At 43.7% G+C, this 19,133-nt stretch overlaps 1 protein-coding gene across 4 annotated transcripts in view; it reads left to right on the forward strand.

Moving 5' to 3' along the window:
* Window positions 1–19,133, forward strand: part of DCC (DCC netrin 1 receptor) — a 948,093-nt gene that overhangs the window by 494,664 nt on the left and 434,296 nt on the right. The window lies entirely within an intron of this gene.

The raw sequence follows: 19,133 nt of genomic DNA on the forward strand, positions 1-19,133 counted from the left end.
CAAACAGGAGCCCAATATGACTGTAATGCTTATTTAGCATTTGGGCTTTAAACCTTATGCATAAAAATGCTTTCATTAGTGAACAGAAAGCCCTTATTTGGATTAGAAGAGATTTGATGTGTGCACAACAATATCCTTTTATTAAGCCACAATGCAATGTTATGGAAATTATGCATGATGGAGGCTTTGAACTCTCTGGCTTTTGGTGCATTAATGTTTCATGGGTTTCAATTATTTCATAATGACAAAAATAATTTTTGAGAGAGAGAGAGAGAGAGAGAGAGAGAGAGAGAGAGAGAGAAGCAAAACAAGTTGTTTTTGCAAAACACTTTCTTTTTATTTGGCCTTACCAGCTGGCTAATGATGGAATGTGCATGATGTTTTGCAATTGCGGAGAGGAATCTTTGTGTAGTGTAGCACTCACACCTAGATCTAGAGACCTACTGGTATCTGTCAAGTTTTGTCAGGACTGTGAAAGTCTCCAAGGTTCCTGTGCCTAGGACCTTACCGGTTGCTTATCATGGGTTCCTGTTAGGATAGCCATGTTCCTTCCTTTATTGAAGAATAGTCTTCTATCTGAACAGCTGTCAGCAGACAGTCCTCTACTTGAAAAGAGAATTTAAAATTGGTAGTGTTGTACAGTGAAGCTATTAAAATGTAAAAGAAAGAAAGAAATGTTTTTCCTTCTGTTTCCCCATTTCTTTTTAGTCCCAGTCAATGATAAAAATAGCACACAAACAAGCATGGATGTAGAAGACGGTTGCAAATTATCTGTTGTTCTCACTGCAGTTTGATGCATGTGACTATCGCTAAACAAAGACCTCTCCTTTTGTTTGACTCTTCCCAGTCAATGTTACTTTTCATTGAATTTAAAATGTATGACCATTAAGGAGTTGTTAAATATCAGTTTAAATATTCAAGTCATCTTTTCATTTCAGAAACAAGTGTCTACAAACAAAATAGTGCATGTTATTTTCTCGTTGCTGTGCCATTTAGCAACTGTTCAACACTGACAAAGAGAGAGCTTTTGAGAAAGAAGCTTCTGAATGAATAGCTGATATTAGGGTGTATGCTTGCCCTAATTTGAGGCTTAAATCCCGAGTTTCTGAACTTGAAAGTGTCGACTTGCTTCTTGTAGTTGGTTTATCTGGCTCCTTTTTAAAATATATATATATAATTTTTATTAACAGGCCAATCAAATCACATTAATTCCAAATTATACAGCCAGATTTTTAAATTTTTGTTGGGGGTACCCATACATCAAGCTCCGAAAGGGGGCCAAACATCACTCATATTGCTGCTTTAATTAAACAATTCTATCCAGTTCTGTCCAGATAGTCTCTTTGTTACTTTCCTCATCTTCTTGTTGTTATCAAATATTCCTTTCTTTGCAATCTCTGAAAGTCTTCACAAGCGGGTTGAAAACAAACATCCTCTGTGTGGGTTTTACACTCTCCAAAAATCATATCAAATAAAGAAAAGGCGCCATTTCCACACCTCCGAACATTCCCTCCGTCTGTCCGTTAATTTCCCCAGGCTTGCCAAACATATCTCCGGGGCCTCTGCCAGTTCAAGATCACATACCGATAACCATACATTCACATTCCAATGACCCTGGTTCTCCTCCCCCTCGTCTTTCTATAGGCAAGCCTGTCTTAGTGAAATACCATTTGTAACTGTGTCATAAAACTTTCCATTTTCCGGTGTTTCTACCAATCCTCTCTTTGATCATTTCCACACAGTTCTTGATCTCCTGCTTGTGATTAATAATTTGCAACAATTCTTCTTTCTGGAGGGGAGGGTTATTGGTACTCACATAAGATAAAAAAAGAAAAAGTTTTTTCCTCCCCCCGCTTTCCGTTTCATTCCAATGTGCCAGTCTTTTAGTGGTGATTCTTCACTTGATTTATTGTTCAGCCCGTCACTCCGCTCACAGAGATCCATTAATCAGCAGTCTTTACTCCTGATCTTCACTTGATGTATGTGCATTAGCTACTTTCCAATTATATATTTCCAATTATATATTCCGAGCTAATGCGAACCAGTGCGCGAATTAGAGACAGCGTCCGGGAGAGCCGGCCTCATTCGAGGGCTTCGTGCCAAGTGCCCACATCCCCTTCTTTTGAATCCGGGGGTGAATTATGGACACCGCTGGCAAGTCAGTCCCTCCCATTCCCTTGGGGGGGCAGGGAGGCTGCATACTCCCATCACAGCCTCTTAATTACCTCGTGTGGGTCGGAGAGATGTTATTGTCAGCCATCTTCCAATGCGCCCCCTGGTGGCCCCCGGTTTATCGGGCTGCTTTAGAGCTGGAGTGCCCAACATAGTTCTCTCTACAACTCCACATGCTGAGAGGTGTTGATGGGAGTTGGCACACAAAGATGATTGGTAACCATGGGCTTTGGGACCTTGTGAACCATGAGTTCTGCTTCTAAGGGACCTCGTGAACCATGAGTGATCCTCTCAGTGAGTAATTCCCAGTACATTTCTTTCTGTAGAACCTCAAATACACCCAGGAACACCATTTGAAAATCATTAAACTAGTTACTAGCAGACAAGCTTGGGAATGCTTAGTAAAATGCAAAGCGGGGAAAAACCCCTCTTGAAGGATATTGGAAATAATCTTCCATATTAATTTTATTTAATCACACTTCAAGGACCTTAATGAAACTTGTGATAAATTATGAGCCTTCAGACCCCATCCTGTGCCTCCTCCCTGCACTCAGAAGAGTCTTGCCCAGACTGGTCTTAAAACTGGTAGTTATAATTAGCTCTTAAATGGATCGGACATTTTGCTAACAATTACATAGAACAGATTCTGTTTACAGCAAAATTCATCATTTCACCAGGAGTGTGGCTCATGCTCATAACAATTACCACGCACTGTCTGTTGCAATAAAATATATTTTACTAGAAGTTGTCAGCTTGGCAGCATCATAAAAAATGAGATGGAAGTGGGTAGTAGGTGATTTATTATAACCACTATATTTGATACTCTCTTCTTTGTTTAAAAGGCAGGGTTGTAGTCTCCTCTTCAAAGAAACTTAGTGGCTAGAGCCAGGGATTAGTGGCCTTCCAGTTCCTAGGTCTAAAATGGTAGTGGCTGGGGTAGAGCACTGGCTGCCAGGGCAATGGCTGCAGCCACAATTCTCTCTCTCTCTCTCTCTCTCTCTCTCTCTCTCTCGTGTGTGTGTGTGTGTATTTGCTGCTCATGCTGGCCTGCCGGTCCTGCACCTCTTTATCAGGCTGGGATCCCAGCCTCGCAAAGCGGTTCAGGGCTGGCGTCACTACAGTGACATCGGTGGTGAGAGCTGGACTGTTGCAGCAGGCTCTGTTCACCATCTGCACCCCACCCCGCACACCAGCAAACCATGCTACACCACTGGGTGGTGGTGAACCCTTTTCAGACGAAGGCCTCCAGTCCCTTGAGGGCACCTTTCTGGGGATGGGCATGCCCAGAAGCAAAGAGGTCTTTCTCTGTGGCAGCTTCTCCCTTGTGGGGCTTCCTACCCACAGAGCAGTATCTAACAGCTTCATTGTACGGCCTTTGCCATATTTTATTTATATACCACTATTAATGGCCTTTTAGTTAATTCTGGCCTCCTTGAGTGGGTGAGATGTTTTAGCCCTACCTTTTAAAATGTAGGACTGCCTTTTAGATTTTGCTTTGTTTTGCTTTATCCTTGTTTTAGTGTGTGTGTTTATTGTAAGTTGCTTTGAGTTACTTTCATAAAAAAGTGACTAAGAAGGGCTTATCCCCACTTCCTCTTGCCTTGCTGCTTCCCCCCCTGGAGAAACCGCTCTTTAGTGCTCAGAGCAAATGGCAATTCGGGTTTTGACTAATTTAGAGCTAAAGAGTGGGGTTTTTTTTTTTCTGGGAAAGGAACAGGGCAAAGGGGAAACTGCTGAAACCCCTGCTTTCTAGACATGGGACAAGCAGAAGTGTTTGCAAATGTGGATAAATAAATAAAAAATCACTTTTGTACAGGACAAAATTGATAAGTGACCAGGCAGTTTAATTTTTTGTGCTTTGCTCTATACAAACACAGAACTGGGAGAATCAAGGTTGGTTCTCCAACATCTGTGAGCATTTCATGGGAGGGTATTTAAATTCTAGCCTATAATTCAGCATTCTCAGACTGTACATCAAAATAAAGGAAAACTGTTGTGATTGCTAGACTCTTCTAAACAGAGTGTGCACCTTTGATGTGCACATTGTATCTCAACGTGGCCTATGCATCTTGCATGCCTTGTTCCTTTCCCTACCATGGAAGTCCTTTCCATGTTGGGAAATAGATTAAGTGCTCTCTTGTAAAATGTATTCTTTAGAAAGCAACCTCTGGTTGTGTGGGGGGAAAACAAGCTGCTCCTCTTCTTGTTTCCTAACAATGTCATTCAACTACCCTATGGTATCTGAGAAAGATCAAGACTAAGTTACAATGCCAATCAATAACTTTGCATTCTATATGCCAGGCATCAAGAGGTCTTTTGCTTGTCTAGGTTATCCTTACTTCCTTATCATTGGCTGACCTGATGTGATGTCATGGAGACATCACAAATGTTCCAATGATTGGGGAAGTAGAAATCCACTGTTGAATCAAGCTTCTGTGGGCCAAGTTAGATATGATGCAGAAGACCTTTGCATTACAATATCCTGCGTTTATTTTAAAGGCCAAAGCAGCTATGGGGATCTTCAATACTAAACAAGCCCATGAACTTGTGATTAGAGGGGTTAGCTTTTGACCTCATACAGTTTTCCCAATAGAGGCCTGACCCTGCTGCCATTGAGCTTGTGGTTTGAAGCACATCTGTACAATACTAAAAGAAAAGCAGGGGAGCTGGACTGAAACGCTCAGATTTTCAGCTGCATTGAAATTGGAGAATTCTGCTTCACCCCTAAAGAGTAACCAATGGCCACAGCACTTCTCAACTTTGTCACGCTCATCTAGAACAAAGGAGACCATTTCCACACACCTCAAAGTCTGGGAAATTCTCACCCACATCCTGTGGGACAGATGAGGCTTGCAAGTAGAAGACAGGTGGATGGGAATCTTTGTGAATCACACACAGTGGTGCTGCCTCATGCTGGTTTTACTGGCAATCTTCTCAGCATTTGGCAAAGCGAGGATATTGTCATTGAATTCTATGTCTGCAAAAGGTTCCAGTTTCTATCCTGCATAGGGCTGGGAAAGACTCCAGGGAGTTTCTGCCAGTCAGCATAGACAGTACAGTGGTACCTCGGATTAAGTACTTAATTCGTTCCGGAGGTCCGTTCTTAACCTGAAACTGTTCTTAACCTGAAGCACCACTTTAGCTAATGGGGCCTCCTGCTGCTGCTGCGCTGCCGGAGCACGATTTCTGTTCTCATCCTGAAGCAAAGTTCTTAACCTGAGGCACTATTTCTGGGTTAGCGGAGTATGTAACCTGAAGCGTATGTAACCCGAGGTACCACTGTACTGAGCAAATGGACTGATGGGCTGATTCATAGAATCATAGAGTTGGAATAGACCACAAGGGCCATCGAGTCCAACCCCCTGCCAAGCAGTACAAGGCAGCTTCTTCTTTTTGAATGTTTTGCTTTGCTTTGTTTCATGGAAGTTTTTAGTCTCTCAGTGACTGTGCTTGATGCTTCAGAACCCTTTCCCCCTCTGGTTCACCCATGTGCTGGATGTAGCTGTGTAATTTCTTGAATCACCTGAAAATTTCCACTGATGCTGCAAATCAAAACTAGCAGCCAAATGGTGTTGCTGATGGCACAGCTCTCATCCACTTCTACTTGTAGGAAAAATAAGCCAATGGGGAATATTTTTCTCTTGAGCTGCACAGGAAGGTTTGCAATCATGTTGTCCACCCACCATGTCAAGCCTTCTTTCAGAGACTCTTATCATAGGAAAGTGCTTTCTGTACCCTTTTTTTTTTTTTTTTTGCACATTGCTACTTCACAAGCTGTCTAGACTTTCAGAGCACAAACATGGGAAGCACAAAAGGTTCATCTACAAAATAGCAGCAGTGAATAAAAGGAGCAAATCTACTATTGTTTTATGTAAACAAGATATTTACCGCATTTATATCGCCACCCTTTCCCCAACAGGATAACAAACAGGACATCTGAGAATAGAAAATGCATTTAAAATACATTCAAATAACAGTAATGTCATTAATTAAGCAATTGGAGTGGTTGTTCTTATATAATCCTTGTTTTCAGCAAAATGACAGCTTTGTCAAAAAGTGCAGCAAATGTCCAAATGTGCAGAGACAAGTACAGATAAATTTACTGATTAAAGATAGCACAACACAGGGGTGAGGAATCCACAGTGTCATTTTAGGGATTGCCCACTCATCCTACACCTGACAGCATACCTGATATCAGGTGTGGACAGGGCTTCAAAGGAATCATCTGGTGTCCTGAACCCCTGGCCCACCCAACAGCAAGTCAATATAGTCATACCTTGGTTGACTTGAATGTTTTTGGTCATACCCTGGTTGACTCGAATGTTTTGGCTCCCAAATGCTGCAAACCCAGAAGTGAACGTTCCAGTTTGTGAACATTCTTTGGAACCCAAATGTCCGACATGACTTCTGTGGCTTCCAATTGGCTGCAGGAGCTTGCTGCAGCCAATCAGAAACTGCACCTTGCTTTCCAAACATTTTGAGATACCTGTTCCGAGGTATGACTGCATGTCAAGTCCAAAGTTCAAAGACCAGGGCTCAATCCACACAAGCAAAGTCCAAAGGCCAGGAAATACAGGTCAGAGTCAAACCCAAAACAAAGTCCAGAGGTCCAGGAGCAGCCACACTAAGTTCCAACCGATGTACGAAGTTGAGCAGATGCAGCACCTCAGCTCTGCTTCCCTTTTATACCTTGCATGTTGGTTGCAGCATCTGGGCTGGATGAGGCCAGGGAACCCTCACCTGTTTTGAGCCTACTCCAGCTGAAGAATCACTCGCCTCCTCCCAGAGCTAGCAAGCCCCACCTGGCCAGCTAGGGAGCTGGTCTGTGGGCCCCTGCCTGTTTCAGCCACCTAGAGCATACCCCCACTGCTCCCTAAACCTCTGAGCCTGCCGTGTTCATGGAGACAAGGCCCCCTCTGGCTCAGGAGATGGGTCCTGCTATTCCAGTTCCAATGAGTTCTTCCTTCCCCATCCGCTTCTTGCCATGGTGTGTCCCAGTCCTGGCTACACCCATCATCAGGATCCTCTTCCTCCTCCCCATTGTCCTGCCAGTTCATGACCTCTGGAGGGCTTCCAATTGTTCCTCTCTTTGCCCTAGGTGAGCTTCTAACTGCCCATCAGCTGATGGGCGGTAGAAGCAAACACTACGTAAGACCTAAGAACATGGTTATAGTCAGTGCCAACAGCGAAATTAAGATCTGGAGATTTCTTAAGAACACCAGCTGTCAGCGGGGAAGTCCCTGATGCAAATCTCAGCTGTGATCCCATTTGTTGGCCTTAGGCGAGCCATTCTTCTTTACCTTCAGCCTGGAGGAATATTGACTCTGGTGGTGATTTGATTTAGACCTGCTTCTTAACAAAAAAGTCTAGCGTAATCAGCTTACTGACATTTTAAACAAAGAAGCGTGTGTCTTTAAGCTTTTGTTCCTGAGGTTCCATGGTAATATAAGAATGTAGAAAACCACATGAGAAAGATGGGGTCACATGAGGGAAAAACATGCAGCTATTAGATGCAGCCCTGCATGGGAGCCAACTCCTAGGGGCTGAGGTCACTTTGCCCCCCCATAAAACATTTGAGCCCACCCCCCAAAAAAAGTTGACAGACATTGCTATTCAAATGCAATGACAATAATTTATTTTTTTGCTAACACTGAATTGGGATTGGGGGAGAGAAGCCCCTGAAATGATACTGAGATATAGAGATAGATAGATAGATAGATGATAGATAGATGATAGATAGATAGATAGATAGATAGATAGATGATAGATAGATAGATAGATAGATAGATGATAGATAGATAGATAGATAGATAGATAGATAGATAGATAGATAGATAGAGATAGATAGATAGATAGATATATGCACATATATATATATACACGAGAGAGAGACAGACAGACAGACATAGGGGTAGCTCGGGTTAAGTCCTTAATTCGTTCCAGTGGTCCATTCTTAACCTGAAACTGTTCTTAACCTGGGGCCTCCTGCTGCTGCTGCGCCGCCAGAGCACGATTTCTATTCTCATCCTGAAGCAAAGTTCTTAACCCGAGGTACTATTTCTGGGTTAGCGGAGTCTGTAACCTGAAGCATATGTAACCTGAAGCGTATGTAACCCGAGGTACCACTGTGTGTGTGTGTGTGTGTGTGTGTGTGTGTGTGTGTGTGTATGTAACTTTGTGTTAATGTAACATTTTTATATGTTACTGTGTATTTTTGAAATACTTTGTTTAAATTGTCCGTTGCTGCTTCAGTTTACTGTACACTGCTTGGAGATACTTTTAATATATTATGCAGTATAGAAATTAAATAATCAAGTTGAATCAATCAAGTATATGAAGTGCCTCAGGCTGAGGCAGGCAGATTTCATAAGCGTTAAATCGGGGCTCAGACTGAACCTTGTGGCTGTTGTGCAGCTCAGTCTACTGTCTAGTATATCTCTCTAAATGGAGCTTAGGAAGTCCTCTTACTTCTACCTAGCTGAGTATCTCAGCTACGAACAAACCTCCCACTTCATTGTTACTTCTCATTCTCAAGCCCTTTTGTTACCCACTGAATTCTCACACAACATGTCAGAAAGTTTTCTGATGAATTCACCCCATGCTGGGAGAGGAACACAAGAATAATTTGTAGTTCTTGCCTATGGTAGCCCATCAATCCCCTCTGGAGCACTCAGACTGTACTGAAATTCACTAGGCAGCCGGAGATCAGGTCATGGTGGGGTCTCCTCCACCTATTTGCTGGTTCTCAAAACATCCTGGGAGAATTGGTTCAGGCTTGATTTATTAAAATACAGTGGAGTGCAGCACAGCAAGGATTTATCTGACAAGTGAGCTGGGTTAACAGAGGCCACGTGTCCTAGCAGAGGCAAACACTGGGCTATGGCTGAAAGAGAGTATTAAAATCGCCAAACCATCCAAGTGGGCTTAGCGCTGTGCATCTGTATAATGAGATTAAGCAAATGAGTGTAAATTCAAAATGACAGACAACCAGCGACTTTTAGATTCACTTTCTTTTTCCTCTGCCCTGATCAGATGCACAAATTAATCCACGCAACGTAAACTGATAAGCATCAGCATACATAAATGGGTGATAATTTAGTGATATTCCACATCATTATAATTTTACATTGTTGCTTTATAATTTTGTGCTATAGTTATGTCATAAATAGAAAAAAAGAAAAAGATTGAGCATAGACTCCTTCCTGCAGTCAATGCCATTCTTGCATTCTTTTGCATATGCTTTTCACATGGATATATAAAAGTGCATTTACTTGGAATCTGCCAGTAAGATTATGCCTACCCCTGGTCCCAGATCATATCTACCAGCCCAGTTTGCCTATGCATGCTGAACTTAACAGGTAAGTAGAAAACTACTGAATCTGGCCTGTTGGTTATTTAAGTCTCTGGGTAAATGTACACTTTATGTTCTGAAATATTTGTATTTGTACAAACACTAGTATCTGAATATTATTTTCTGCAAAGGGAGTCACAAAATATGTCTGTTATTTCCTAGACAGCATGGACAGGATTCTAGGGTGATGGGAAGGGCTTTAATGTGGGACTTGGGTGGCACTGTGGTCTAAACCACTGAGCCTCTTGGGCTTGCCGATCGGAAGGTTGGCGGTTCAAATCCCCACAACAGAGTGAGCTCCCATTCCTCTATCCCATCTCCTGCCAACCTAGCAGTTTGAAAGCACGCCAGTGCAAGTAGATAAATAGGTACTGCTGTGGCAGGAAGGCAAGCCGTGTTTCTGTGCACTCTGGTTTTCATCACGGTATCCCGTAGCACCACAAGCGGTTTAGTCCTGCTGGCCACATGACCCGGAAAGTTGTCTGTGGACAAACACTGGCTTCCTCGGCCTGAAAGTGCTGCAACCCCATAGTTGCCTTTGACTGGACTGAACTGTCCAAGGGGGCCTTTCCCTTTCCCTTTTACCTAATGTCAGAAGGACTGCACATACTGCTTCTGTATATATGACGAATTTAGGCAAAGGATGCTTAAGCAGAGATTGGCCAACTGAAGGGAAGTAGCAATCTTGTGGAAGCAATATGACTGGAAGATGCTGGGGATGGAGGAGGAATCTGGAAAGCCATGATTCCAGAGCCAATGGACTCACCTGCCTGGGCCAATGTGTGTATCAGAGCAGGGGGTACAGCTGGAGGAAGCAATGCTTCTGAACAGCAGGTGCTGGAACCAAAAATGGAGAGTGCCGTTGTGCTCAGATCCTGCTGGCAGGTTTCCCACAGGCATCTGGTTGTGAGAACAGGATGCTGAGGCATTGGCCTGATCCAGCAGGCTCTGATGTTCTTAGTAAAGGTAAAGGGACCCCTGACCGTTAGGTTCAGTCGTGGCCGACTCTGGGGTTGCAGCGCTCATCTCTCTTTACTGGCCCAGCTTCTGGGTCATGTGGCCAGCATGACTAAGCCACTTCTGGCAAACCAGAGCAGCACATGGAAATGCCGTTTACCTTCCCACCGGAATGGTACCTATTTATCTACTTGCACTTTGACGTGCTTTCGAACTGCTAGGTTGGCAGGAGCAGGGACCGAGCAACAGGAGCTCACCCCGTCGCGGGGATTCGAACCACCAACCTTCTGATCGGCAAGTCCTAGGCTCTGTGGTTTAACACACAGCATCTTATGTACACTCTATTATTCATGCGCTGCCAGATTCTCACTCTCTTGTGCATTGCACACTGGTGTCCTGCCACTATACATGTTGAAATCAATGCAGCAATCCCCCCCTGAGAATGATGGGTGTTTGCTGAAGTACTATTCCTTTCAGGAGGAATTCTGCATATTATGCAAGTGTATTTGATATTGAATTCATGTTAGAGTTACAGAAGGAAATGAATATCAAATACATAATATGCATGTAAAATATGTAAAAACTCCCGCTGAGAGTAACAGCGTGTCGTCTGTTCAGTCTGGTATCTAATCTGTGCATGGGAAACATGCAAACACACACATACTTTTGCATTAGTGAAAAGAACACAAAAAAAGTATATTAGGACAGATGCTTTCAAAAATGTGTATATTAGGCAAAACAGCCTATAGAAATGTGTGCTTTGGTAGACATGCACTCCGCAATTATTGCAAGAGTTCCTTTTTCTGGATATGTCAATCACCAAGGCAATGGAATGTGCCCACCTGCAGAGTTCATTTTGGAGGGATGCATTTGGGTGAAGTGAATTCTTTTCATCCCCACCCCACCCCCGCCATCTTATCCTTGAATAATACCTTGGGGACATAGTCTCACATGGTAATGGTGAATCTCACATTCTGTAACACTTGTTTTATGGTTGATTTTTATTATGCTGAATTTCTCAATGACCATATACATACTGTTTAAAACAAACTTGTTCAGAAGTGTGGCAAAATGAATTAAGGATTGGGAAAATGAGAAAACTAACACTGATGGATTTGCACATCCCAATCCTTCTTCTGAGTAATCATTCAGGAGAGCTCACATCTGCAAGATTCCCTAGATTAATTTATTGCAACATCTTTACTAAACAGCCTCTCTCTGTAGACCTTAACAATGTCTCTTTGGATGTGTGGTGGTCGCGATTAGATATAGTATTCCAACTTGAGATAGCTCAGCCAACGGAGCATGAGACTCTTAATCTCAGGCTGGTAGTTTTGAGCCCAGCATTGGGTAAAAGATTCCTGCATTGCAGGGCGTTGGACTAAATGACCCTCGTGGTCCCTTCCAACTGTACAATTCTATGATCCTATGAAGTGTAGCCATAGTTTTTTGTACTGGCATGATGATAGTTAATTTTCAATTCCTTTTCCCCAAAGCAATGCTTACAGAACTGGCAAGTCTGGAGCCTCTGGTCCTTTCATGTCTGCAGTTCTATTATTTTACCCAGGCATTAGCAATTAAAAATACTTATGAAGGTGTGAACACAAACACACAGTCTTCCCTTATAAGTATATTGTAGGAGCATTAGTCACACTCAGCATAGGGTTTATGGGCAATGATTTATTTCAGTATAGCCTGTTAAACCATGACTGTAGACCACTTATTAACCATGAATGTGTTTTCTCCCAACTTGCATGTATAAGAGAAGAAAACATGTACTTTCCATTTTTAACTTTCCAAGACTATTTTTTTAAAAAAAGCAAATGAGCAGTTATGTTATACATGAGGACTTTGGTTGCAATATTTCTTTCCAGCCGATGTGGGGCAGCTGCCAAAAGTCCCAACCCATCCTTGGTACCTCCATTTGAACAATCTGACAGATTCAGAGGCAGGGGCGCCAACTTGGCTCCTGCCACATGGGTGGAAAATGGGGCTGCAAATGCCTGCAGGAATTATGGCATGTGTGGGGAGCTCCTCCCACCACTACCAATGGGAAATCAAGTTTGCATGTTCAATCCCCATGAAGGACAGCTGCATATTTCTACATTTCAAGGGGCTGTACTAGACATTCCTCAGTGTCTCTTCCAACTCTATGATTCTGTGATCATTCAAACATCCCATTTCCTCTTCAAACATAAAGTGCAAGATTTGGAAGTTTTATCATTTGCTTCTGCTGCACGTTTAGCTTTCTTTACTCTTGTTCTCTTGTATGACACGCAATAGATGGAGAGGTTGGTTTTTTTATATAAAATAACCACCATCTCTTTGCAAAGACTGCAGGGAAATGTTTTAATACATCTGTGGGAATGAACAAAAGGTCTCTTCAAATTACACACTTGAAGTCAAGTTTCTCCTGAGGGGATGAAGTGAAAAAAGAGGCTCTATTATGTAATTACTTCTGAAGCTCGTGTATTTGAATTTGACCTAATAAAAGGAAACTACTCAGATTCCTGCAGGTTCTAGGTAGACATATGTGGCAGTGAGACAAGGCACAGGGCATGTTTTATAGTGTCCCCTCATATTCTGAGTATCTATGTGAATATGCATTTCAGCCGGCCTAGTCTATCACTGGACAGCTGTGGTATCGTAGGCTATATCTTCACTGCAGAGTTAAATTGCTTTAAGAGTACTTCCCTCTCTTCAGAGAACTCTGTGGCAGGAGACAGGAGATCTCAAACATATTCTTAGCATATAAAAGAAGAGGCAGTATATGCCAGATCTTTATTTCTCTGACTTTCCCTGAAGAAGGGCCAGTAGGGTCCAAAATGCACTGAGATTATTTATTTATTCATTTTATCTATAGAAATACTGATATACAACTATTCTTTTTTATACAGAAAAATCTGAGCAGTTTAGCATTTTACAACAATTATACATAAAAGCAATACAATAAAAACCATGTGGAAAATGTGAAAGTCAGAAATCAGCTATTATGGAAGGTACCATTATCAACATCTCTCTCATCTACCTCCTTGATATTTAACTCCTTTTGGTGTGTGTGAAGTTTAAGTACCCTTAAGGCTTGTTCATGTGCTGCACTGAACTCAGGTACAAACTGTATTTACATGTGTGCAGGTGTCTGTTTAAAAGAACGTACCTTGGTTCTCAAATGCCTTGGTACTCAAACAACCAGAACCGAAACACTGCAAACTCGGAAGTAGGTGTTCTGGTTTGCAAACTTTTTTTGGAAGCTGAACGTGCTCTGTTTTAAGTGCCACACTTCTGTTTCGAGTATTACGCTTCCAATTTGAGTGCCACCCTTCCCTTTTGAGTGTTACGCTGAGGTCTGTCTGTTTTTGCTATTCATTTTGTGTGTTTGTTTTTGTGGCTTTTTTGTTTTCTTTTTGAGACTGCGTGGAACCCAGTTCAACTACTGATTGATTGTGTGACTGCAGTACATTGCTTATTGCTTTCATTTTATGGATCAGTGGTCTCGTTATTCATGTTAAATTATAAAATTCATGTTAAATTGCTGTTTTAGGGGTTGTTTTTAAAAGTCTGGAATGGATTAATCCATTTTGCATTACTTTCTATGGGAAAGAGTGCCTTGGTTTTGGAACGCTTTGATTTTGGAATGGACTTCCAGAATGGATTAAGTTTGAGAACCAAGGTACCACTGTAAATTGTTGATTTACACAGTTCAGCTAAAGTGTATGCAGGTACACAGACAGTACCCTTGCTGAATATAACCCTTTGGCTACATTTCTTGGGGTATTTGGGGTGGAAGTGACCACAACATGGTCCTGAAGACACTAGCAGCTGGGAGGTTGGCATAGCTCAAAGCGCATTCGCACTGCGCCAGCTCCCTGGCTTCTTTGCCCATCCGCTTTCTCTCCTTGGAAGCAGCAATGGCCCACCTGCAGTGAAGTTAAGTGCAGTAGCTCCTTCCCACTTCTGTTTTTTGGACTTGCTCAATATTGGGTGGAGAATTCCAGGTGGATCCCTATGCAGGGCAAGTGGAGGAGGGCATGAAACTAATGAAACCATTTTGGTGAAGAGGGGAGGAGATTTTCCACCCTCTGTTTTACCATTTTAAAGCTATTGGGTCTACAGACATATCTGGCAACACAACAGCAGGATGAAAGAGCTGGTGCCACATTTGCACTAGAGGAACGGCACTAGTGTGGGCATGTTAGCAACTTTTCCAGAGGTGAACACAGTTCTGTTCCTGCTGCTGGCAGAGATGGCAGCTTCTAAATAGTAAAAGAAAGAGGGGTAAGAAGGCCCCTTGCCCCTCACCACAGTATGACCCCTCTCCCCCATTTTTGTTGGGAGGCAGAATTGTGACCCCAAAATGGCATTAGAACAGCTGTTCCTACATTCTACACCAGGCATGGGCAAACTCAGCCCTCCAGATGTTTTGGGACTACAATTCCCATCATCCCTGAGCAATGGTCCTGTTAGCTAGGGATGATGGGAGTTGTAGTCCCAAAACATCTGGAGGGCTGAGTTTGCCCATGCGTGTTCTACACCTACAAATGGGATAGCAAATGGAAGGAGGCAATTTATGTTTTTCTTCAGTACAACTAGAACAATAAAAAATGACATTTGGATCTTTATAGATTCAAAAAGTATGTTTAATCAGCGTCTTTTTCTTGTTAGTTGCAGAAAGATGAAAGCGGAGCATTTAATTAAACTGGATTGTGTTTTATTGCGTATTGTCCTCACTTGATTTCTAAATAGTTCTGAAATAGTTTTTGTTGTTTTGTGGGTTCAGGGAAGCAGAACTCATTTGTCTAGTGTGCACTTTAATTCTTAACACTTCCTAAATAGAAAGCATGGCAAAGCCTTTTATTCATAATTACTGGTAGCACTTGGGTATATTTGTTGATGCCAGCACATTTGTAACTGTTAAGGTGGACTAGAGACTCATTCCAAGTTTAATTCTCCTGCCTTGCTGCATCAACTTCATGCCAAATGCAGAGAGATCCTCTTTGTTTTTGTGTGGCTGTCTTGCTTCATTGCAATATATACATAGTTCATAGGCTTACGTCCAGGGGCAAGATATCTTTAAGAGACGTTGCTGAGTGTTACGGTGTATATGTGAGTGTGTGGACATGTTCAAAAGAATACACCCCTTTCCCCAGTTTTAATCACCTGTGCCAAATGTCCTTTGAATTCTGGCTTGGCTCATAAATAAGATCGAACCATTCCAATCTTTTTTTCTGCTTCCTTCCCATTTCTCAAATTGTAACTTCCTTCAGTAGAGTTGAAACCATTCTTTCCAGTATCAGAAACAATTTGCATCTGAATGCCAGTTGCTGGGGAACACAAGTTAAGGAAACAGCTGGTGTGCTCATGCCTGCTGGTGGGCTTCCCAAAAGCATGTAGTTATCCATTGCTGAGAACTGAGTTTTGGTCTTGATAGGCCTTTGGTTCTGATCCCTGTGTTGCAATGAGAACCCATCACAGAAATATAGACACAACACGTAGGCTTATAACTGTTAGAGCATATATAATAGAATAGCACGGATCCGTAGCATGAATCTTACTTACATATTCTTGTAAAAAATATTGGCTGATGAAGACTATCACGAAACAGTAGTATCATTCTGGAAACACTGTCCTTGAGACTTTTGGGATGTCTTCCGTTGAAACTGTTGTAAAACTATTGAGAAAACTTTACTTTTTAGACTTTTGAGAAGTCTTCTATTGGAACCTTTGAATAACCATTGTGAGAGTGACCTTTGACACCTATCTTGAACACATGGCTTGACGTTCTGTGCCATTAGTCTGTTACATTGTATATATGAACTCCAATAGATTTATTTCTACTTTTTGAATGATAAGAATGGTAAAGGGACCCCTGACCATTAGGTTCAGTCGTGACCGACTCTGGGGTTGTGGCGCTTATCTTGTTTTATTGGCCGAGGGAGCCGGCGTACAGCTTCCAGGTCATGTGGCCATCATGAGTAAGCCGCTTCTGGTGAACCAGAGCAGCACACAGAAACATCGTTTACCTTCCCGCTGGAGTGGTACCTATTTATCTACTTGCACTTGACATGCTTTCAAACTGCTAGGTTGGCAGGAGCAGGGACCGAGCAACGGGAGTTCACCCCATCGCGGGGATTCGAACCACTGACCTTGTGATCAGCAAGTCCTAGGCTCTGTGGTTTAACCCACAGCAACACCCGTGTCCCTTTATTTTGAAAGATACAATTATTCTATTATATATGCTCTAACAGTTATTAGCCTACGTGTTGTGTCTATATTTCTGTCTTTGGTCTGATCTGGCAGGGCTCTTAAGTTCTTACACTAATGGTAAATCTCTCTAAAACAAAGGCAGCTGACAGTTCAAGCTGCAGTTTAAGTAACACTTCGATGCTCAGTTCTCCCCAAGCCCAGAAGAACTAGGAGTTGGTAGAAGCACTGGGAATGCGAGCAAAGCTGTAGGCCAGATTCTGATGTAATGAAGGGGATGGGATTAGGGAGCAAAACCCCACTCTTCCTTTCACACAATGGTAATCCCACATTGGGAAGAAGACCTGAGTAAGGCTAATGTCCCTGATTATGATGCCACTTGCCCATCCTTCGTGTCCATCTCCTGCTGCTCTTTCTGCATGTGTGAAGGAAATGCCATCAGGAATTCAGACTTTTGTAATTCTTGAGAGAGCATCCTGTCTCTGCAGATCATGCTGTTCTTGCAGAAGCTTAGTCACTCACTCTTTCTTCAAGAGGAGAGGCTATACCATCCTGCTCTGTTTCATCATTTCTCCTGCTAAGCTCTATCATAGACCAAGATACCTCATACAGAGATATGGGTAAATGCTTTATGTAAACGTCTGCAAGCATAATCTACAATACTGCCCCAACTTTTCCTCCATGGTAAAGAGCCCCATTCACCATGGCCTCCAGGGCTTGGAAAAATGCCTCCCTCACCCATACTTGGACCTGCCCAGAGTGTCGCTATCTGCAAGTTGTGTGTGTCTCATCTGGTTCCACTGACTACGTCTATTCTTCAACCGCTAGATGCCAAGATGAGAATTTTGGCTCCTTCCTCAATTTTTGTCATCTGAATTTACATCTTCCTTAGTTTTCTCCACCCGCTTCCAGTGGGAGGCCTTATTTGGGTTGCATTTCAGCTGCACAGGCAGCCAAGAAAGTTGTTCAGCTACTCATCTTTAATTCGGTTTGTAAACAAATCCGGAGCCCTCTAATGCTTCCTCCCCACCCTCTCCCCACCTGGAAGATTAGTGTGTTTATTGCAAGCCATTCCTCTTTGTCATTTCCTAATTTCCCATATGTAACGTTGGTAAAAAGGACAGAAAAGAAAAATGATCCCATTTGGGTAGAAGACAAGAGCTGACAAACTCTATCACTGGAGTTGCTATGCTTTTTCAAGTGCCTTTCTGCACCTCTGGTTTCATGCAGCCTTAGCTGGAATAATTCGAAACAATGGCACGTTGCTGAGAATTCATAGCTTAAAGAATTCACTGCATGGTATACAAAGGGGTGAACGGTCAAAGATTCTCCCCAGCCAAAGGAGTGCACATGGCAGATATTCAACTCTTTAATGTCAAAGACAACACTTACAGTTGTTTCTATAGCTCTGGATACCTATGCCCACTAAGCATCTATTCCCAGGTTTGCATATTATGGAGCAGTTGCAGCAACAGGGGACCACTCCTCCACCACCTTTTTATGAACCTTTCCCCTATGGGCTGCATGCATGTAGCTGGAGACTATGCCTGCACAGAAACTTCCTTTGCTCATCCCTTTTCAACCCCCTCCTGGTTCTGGGAGACAGTGAGGAAGCACCTGGTCCTTCACTTGCCTGACCTCCCTCTTCCTCCTCTTCTCCTGACCCATCCTGTGCTCCACCCTCCAGCTCTAAAGCTTCCCTTGCCTCTGACCAGTGGCGTAGCGTGGGTTCTCAGCACCCGGGGCAAGGCAAGTAATTTGCGCCCCCAACCCGTGGATTTTAGCACTCGAGTCTCTTCCGCACCCCCCCCAGATGTTGCGCCAGGTGCGGCAGGCCCCCCTGCACCCCCACGCGACGCCACTGCTCCCACCACAAGTCTTCAGGACAGCCATCTGAAGGCTGGCGCGGGGAGAAGGTCTCTCCGCCCCACCGCCAGGCTTTGTAGCAGCCTTCCGAAGGCTGGCGGTGGGGCGGAGAGCCCTCCTCCTGCCGCCAGGCTTCGGAGCAGCCTTCCGAAGGCTGGCGGTGGGGCGGAGAGCCCTCCTCCCGCCGCCAGGCTTCGGAGCAGCCTTCCGAAGGCTGGCGGTGGGGCGGAGAGCCCTCCTCCCGCCGCCAGGCTTCGGAGCATCCTTCCGAAGCCTGGCGGCGGGAAGAGGTCTCTCTGCCCCACCGCCAGGCTTCGGAGGAGGTCCGAGGACAGTGGGGAAGACGCGCTGCGCTTCCCCGCTGTCCCGGAGATTTCCCTATGGACTTTTGTCTTGCGAAGGGCCGGCCAAATGCGCCCCCCCCCAATGTTGCGCCCGGTGCGGCCGGCACCCCTGGCACCCCCCACGCTACGCCACTGCCTCTGACTCTTGCCTCCTGGCTGGGACAGTTCCCCACAAATCACTGACCCCCTCTCCCGAGTCAGACTCCAGCCCCGCTTCCAGCTCCCACTTGCCAGCATCCTGC

Source organism: Podarcis vaucheri (genome assembly GCF_965113315.1).
Source record: "Podarcis vaucheri genome assembly, chromosome: 11".
Taxonomy (NCBI): Eukaryota; Metazoa; Chordata; class Lepidosauria; order Squamata; family Lacertidae; genus Podarcis; species Podarcis vaucheri.